The sequence below is a fragment of the Fringilla coelebs genome (assembly GCF_963513975.1).
Source record: "Fringilla coelebs genome assembly, chromosome: 2".
Taxonomy (NCBI): Eukaryota; Metazoa; Chordata; class Aves; order Passeriformes; family Fringillidae; genus Fringilla; species Fringilla coelebs.
The window spans coordinates 46,332,054-46,338,577 of NC_140029.1; positions in this window are offsets into that span (position 1 = coordinate 46,332,054).

The window sequence follows — 6,524 nt, forward strand, 5'->3', positions numbered from 1 at the left end:
TTCTGGAGCCTCTTTGCAGCACTTTTGAAGAAATTGACTCTTTTTCTTTCCTTGGATTTGTAATAGATTTCTTAGGTGGTGGAATATTAGTGTAGCACAAAGTCTTGAAAAAGCAATACCAAAGTTATAATTTCATCTCTAGAAGCATCTCGGAAATATATTTGGATATAAATGCATGCATAGAAAATAGATCTTTAAATAATTAGCAGTTAAGTGATATCTAAGGATTTGGCCTTATCTTTTTTTTTCCCTTTTTTTTTTCTTTTTTCCATGCTATATGGTTACAGCAAAAATTATTATGAAGTTTTTTTCTTCTAGCTTTAGTAATACCATAGGGACTAAATATGATGAAAAATTTTGGAGACTGAACCATCTGATATTAGAATGTTTATTTTAGGTTGTGTTTATCATGGGGCAAATAATGATCCCTGGTGCACCTTGATGGCTTTTTCCCTGTTCCTCAGGCAAAAGAATTTGTTAGATAATGTGTCAATTCTCATGGAAGAGTTTTGTTTCAATGGATGTAAAAAAAAAAAACAAGGAGAGAGAATGTTTATTGTTCTCTTTTGAACTTCATGTTATCCATTTATGACCATGATCTGCCTAGAGAAATGTATTTGCTTTTATCTTTAGTTCTAAATGAGGTTAAGGAAAATATTCCTGAAACAGTGACTTTTTAAGATTATTGCCTTTAAACCTTTGCAAATTACAGAAGATATTTATAGAAAGACTCTATTTTAGTGGGGTTTTTAAAATAAGTCTATTACTAACAGCAATTTCTTATTGCCTTAGCAATAAATTTTCCACCATGTTAAATATGAGGTAATTCACTGACCAAAGTATACTAAACAGATTCCATAGTCTTCTTCAAACACAAGCAATGGATTCCCAATCCCTGAAACTTGTAAAATATGTGAAGTTTAAGAAAAAGCCACAGGTAAAAATAAGCCACAAAGAGTATTTTATATACTAATATTTATATAATTAATTGCCATAGGTAATGTTATAGTAACTGTAGTTATTAGATTTTTTAGCATACTTAATGGTAATGAACTTTTTTTTCTGCTTTGATTAGAGACATTCTTCTGCTGCCACCTGAATCTTATTTTCTGTAACAAGCTGTTGCTTTTTCTCTTCTGTTTAGAGAAAAATCAGAGATGTAAACATTGAGGGTATAACAGAGCTTTGAACCCCGTTTCTTCTGAAAAAAAGTACCTGCACAAGGAAATGTTGCTACTCTATTTGTTGTCATAGTCAATGAAGGAATGATCACTTTTTTCCTAATTCTCAATCAATAGATTTTAGAGTATCTGCCTTAAAAATCTACTTCTACTCCATAATTTTTGTAGGTCTTTTAACTGCACCTCTCCTAATTTATTTTAAAACTATTTGAGCTGATAGCATTTGTACATATGTGGCATTAATCACTGCTTCATTATAACTGATTTATTGAAAAGAATATGACCATCAATCCATTCAATTAGAAGTTTGCCAAATAAAATGCAAAATTATATGGTGTCCTGGTGAGGGCAGCAAAACATTCAACATACATGCTCTTAATAAGCCCGTGGCTGTTCTATGCAAACTAATTCTGAAATTGCAAATGAGAGGAATGTATGCTTTTTGATTTAGCAATACAAACTAGGAAGGTGCCTTTTTCCAATTTTTTTTCAATCACTGTCTTTGTTTGTCTAATACTAATGATAAAACTTGCCTATTTCTTTTAAACTTTACATCCCAAATTATATGCAGTTGAAAACAGATTCAGTATTAATCTCAATGGAAACTGGAAAAGTTGGAAGCAACCTGATTTTTTTTCCTTCTTGTGGCTTAATATACACTATTAAAAATACTTGAACTATGTTTGGCTGTCTCCTACAAAACCACATTATAATTTCTTTATTTGGAATAACTGTTAAAGCAATTCTTTGAAAAATTATTCTGATTGCCTGGAAAATATAAAATGAGGAAGTGTTCTGAAAGTAAATCTCAAGACCTAAATAAGCAAGTAAGTAATTAAGCAGAAATTGATTCATCTTGTCTCCTTTTTAGTGATCCTTCCAGTAAACTCAAATCATACATTTTTATTTTCGGTAGAAGCAACTATCCAAAATGGAAGTCAGTTGACAAATATTTAATAGTTGACAAATATTTAATATTATGCAAACTTTAATGAATAGTTCATTTTTTCCCCTCTTGGAATGGAAAGAAAAGCTAGCTATGTACCCAGACTTTGTAAGTATCTATTTCTTTTTCTTATATGTGCCAAATTTGACTTCCTTTTTGACTGATTTCTTTCAAAATCTGTGATACATATGCTGAAAAAAAAAAAGTTTTACATTATATGCTTTTGTTAAAGGAAAAATACTTATGTTTCATGCTGAGCACTATACAAAGAACATTTTTAGAGAAAATATCGGATGCAATTATTGTTAAACTTATTTATTTGGCTTATATTTGCAATTATTTCCAACATTCAGCCTCAACCTAACCTAAAATATAAATTGCACTTTATGTTTAAAAATTCATTGTTAAACTTTTTTTTTTCTGTTTATGTTTGGAACTATTTAAAAAATACAGCTTCAAACTAACTTAGAGTATGAATTTCACTTTATGTTTCAAATCTGTCTGTAGCTCCCTGCAATGTAAATATTTTGCTTTTTAAGAAGTGTTCTCTGTTTAGGAGGAAAAAAAAACAGTACAATTTTTTAAAAGTTTTTTCTTTAAAAAAAAGAAAAAATGTAAGCTTTGTTTTCACAAATACGAAATAATTAGCAATTTAAAATTATATACAGTTATTAATCTCTTAAAATGTCCCTGTATAGAGGATTACTTGAATATCTATTGCAAGGTTACTTCTTTTTTCTCTTTTTTAAACTTTTTGGTTTTGTTGTTGATCTAACATTGTAAACGTTATTATTATATAACTCTCCTGAGGCTATTGTTTTATAAAGGGTGAAGAAGAAGAACTGTAATATATTTTTAAAACATGTACATGTGTGAGGGTGTAAATCTTCATATGCTTTGCATTCTTTGAAAGTCATTTTTGAAGGACTGCACAACATACTTCTTCATAAAGGATACTCATATTAATTTGGAAAATTAAGATATTAATATTATACCTATATAAATAAATAAGTAGCCTGATGTAAAAAGGATAAAGTCTTTACTCATATGCACCAATCTGCTGTCTTTCAAAATAAGTGGTAGGTAAACTGCTGCAGATTGCCATTATACTCTTTTATTTTTTCTGATTGTTTTTCTAACTACATAACAATTTTCCTGAAATTTCTAGCTGTGAGGTGAAAAAAAAAAAGAGAAAAAGCTTATTAAACCTAACTAACGTTTATTTTTTAAAAAGTTATATCTTTTAAAGGCATAAAAAAAATTAAGAGATTTCATGAGTATAGTTGTATAATCCCCACACAAGAGTAGAGTTCTCTCAGGGAGTATCATTGATCCTCCTGTTTAGACTATTACCACTGATAGTTGTACTTGCTCTCATAAAATAAAGAGCAAATGGATAGATGGACTTCAGGACAGCCTGTGTTAGAACTTCTCTGTGGAAAGGCAGACAAAGACAGCAGAGGTTTTTTTGACATGGTGCTGCTCTGTGTTCTTCAGTGAAGGGTTTCAGAGAGGTGAGGGTACTAAAGGGATCAAAGTGTGTTAAGAGAGGACAGAAACTTTGCTGTAGAGGGCTTATTTGCTTTTTGAATTTTTGCAGTTACAGTCTTCAGACCAAGGAGAATAGTGTGAGGAAATAGAGGGAGAAAAAGAGAAATGGAAAGAAAGAGAAATTCTGCTAATGAAAGCACAGTTTCTGTTTGTGAGAAGTAAAAAAAATCTCATTTCACCCTCCAGTCCTTTCTGTTCTTTTTTTTCCCTATTGAGGTCAATGGTCAGGACTTCAAGCTAGGTTTGTGGTTTTGAGGAAGACTGTAAGAAAAGGATAAGGTAAAACAAGATCTGGCATTGTGGAACCTGAGGGGAACAAGAATTTGATTATTTCTATCCAAATTAAAGAGGGAGTGGAAAGTATAAAAAGCCATAAAAAGGCTTCTGAAATACTAAAAAGAAATAAAATTCCTTCCTTCCTTCCTTCCTTCCTTCCTTCCTTCCTTCCTTCCTTCCTTCCTTCCTTCCTTCCTTCCTTCCTTCCTTCCTTCCTTCCTTCCTTCCTTCCTTCCTTCCTTCCTTCCTTCCTTCCTTCCTTCCTTCCTTCCTTCCTTCCTTCCTTCCTTCCTTCCTTCCTTCCTTCCTTCCTTCCTTCCTTCCTTCCTTCCTTCCTTCCTTCCTTCCTTCCTTCCTTCCTTCCTTCCTTCCTTCCTTCCTTCCTTCCTTCCTTCCTTCCTTCCTTCCTTCCTTCCTTCCTTCCTTCCTTCCTTCCTTCCTTCCTTCTCTCCTTCTCTCCTTCTCTCCTTCTATTAATTAATCATTCTGAAGGGACTGCAGGCAGGCCAAGCTGGGATCATGGTGGTACATACATCTTCACAGATTGGTGCAAGAAATATATTTACAGCCATTTACATGCAGAGCTATCCTATTTCTTCTTCCAGAATGCAAACCTTTTTTTCAAGACTTGTGGAACTGCCTCAGGCTGGGATTTGTGGATGATACACAGTGATAGAAGTCAGAGGTCATGGCCCTACCATTCATGTTGGGATTTTACTTTCCCTCTATGTTCTTCTTGACAAGATTAAGTTGAACATGCTCAGCTGGAGAAAATGGAGCTAAAAACTAGAGCATAGCCATTACTGCTCTGTGGCCCCTGATGGTAACTAACCTTGCTGATGACAGTGGCACGTGCTCTTCTTGAGATCTACCTGACAGAATAGTTGTCATCCCAGGAAAATTAAAACTTATGGGTGCTCTAGATGGGTAAGTCATTTTATTAAAATAATCTGCACACTTCTTTACTTCACAGTCACCAGATATTAGGATATTTATATTTAGGTTTTCATTAGCATCCTCAGGGAAGTAAATATTCCTCCAGCTCAGATGATTAATCTCTGCTTGTTTTCAGCCTTCCTTCTGACTCTAGTTTTTATTAAAAAATCACCAGCTTAATTTTGATCAAATTGCATACTTTACACTTTGGTACCTTGCTAATAAAAAGAAATACCTATCTGTCCCCCCAGCCCTCCTATATTTGCATTGATGGTGGTGTTTTACAGATCTTTTTACTATCATTTGCACTGAAAGACAAGGATTTTAGCTTCAAAACTAAATTTGCGTTAAATCAATTCCTTGCATTTTCTTAAATTTTAATTTTTTTTTTTTGCTATGCATATAAAACAAAGCAAAGGCATCCATACACTAGCATGTAAAAAATTATACAGAAGAAAGTGTAACTAAACAGAGTTGAGTACTATATAGAACACCTTTGCATTTAACAATGCAAATACCCTCTCTGAAAATTGCATACAAGGAGTCCAAATTATTCTGGGTGAATATTTTTAGAAGGTCATAAGGGAGAAGATTGCTAGATCTTATTCCTACAGGAAACAGATATATGCACAGATGTTTTGTTACCTAGCAACATAGGGCCCTGTCTGTTATTTACTCCATTTCTCTGATCTTACTATAGTCAATGGGGGAAACATGACAGACTTTAGGTGTACTGAGTCCTTAATCTCTGGTTCAGCAGGTCAAGAAAGGAATGGAAACCGTGTAGTTGTATGTTTGGTTCTGGATAAATATTTTGAAAGGCTTACCTCCCTGCACATGGCAAGAACCAGTCCCTATTATTAGCTAGTGTTTCACAGGAGTCAAAAATGTGCTAAAAGTTTTTACAGATTACATGAGTAAGAAGAAAACAGAAGTCAAAACTAAAATAATTTTACACCTTACAACCCCAGCTGTTGTAATTAAAGCCAGTAATTTACAAAAGGTTCTACTGAAGTGATGGCAGGGGATAATAGTGTCCTTTTTTCAGTCTTACAATACAATGAATATCTTAGTGAATACACTTGTAAGAAAAGCTAATGTTAGGAAGCTTGTCAGAGAGTCATAACAGTCACAATTAGGAAAAAATATGCTTACATTTTCACTTTCATAGAAATGGGTATGCTTCCATAGCTCTGACATCACACAGTTTTCTTTCTAAGCAGAGATCAATCACTAACCTCTAAAAAGAGAGTACAAAAACGTTACAATCCAAAACTTTTTCAAGTAAAGCCTTTTCTGGGAATTGAGTAAGGTATGCTTGGTGTAGAGTTCCAGGAAATTTTAATTTCTACATGCCCATGTGCCTGTATCTCTGGGTTTCTTCTGTATGTTGGGGGATTTTTCATGATGGAAAAGAGGGTCAATCCCTCTGTTATTTTGGATCTCCCAAGGATACTGATGTGGTTTTGGGGGCTTTCAGAGAATCTTGGAAGTTCTCTAATCTTTTGCAAACTGGAAAACTCTCCACAAGCAAAGATTTTAGACTAACTGTATAACGTATCTTTAGTGGGAAAATCCCAGTGACTTTGTGTGTATGGTGTGGGTTTAGGGCCTGATCTTTCCTCCATGTGAAC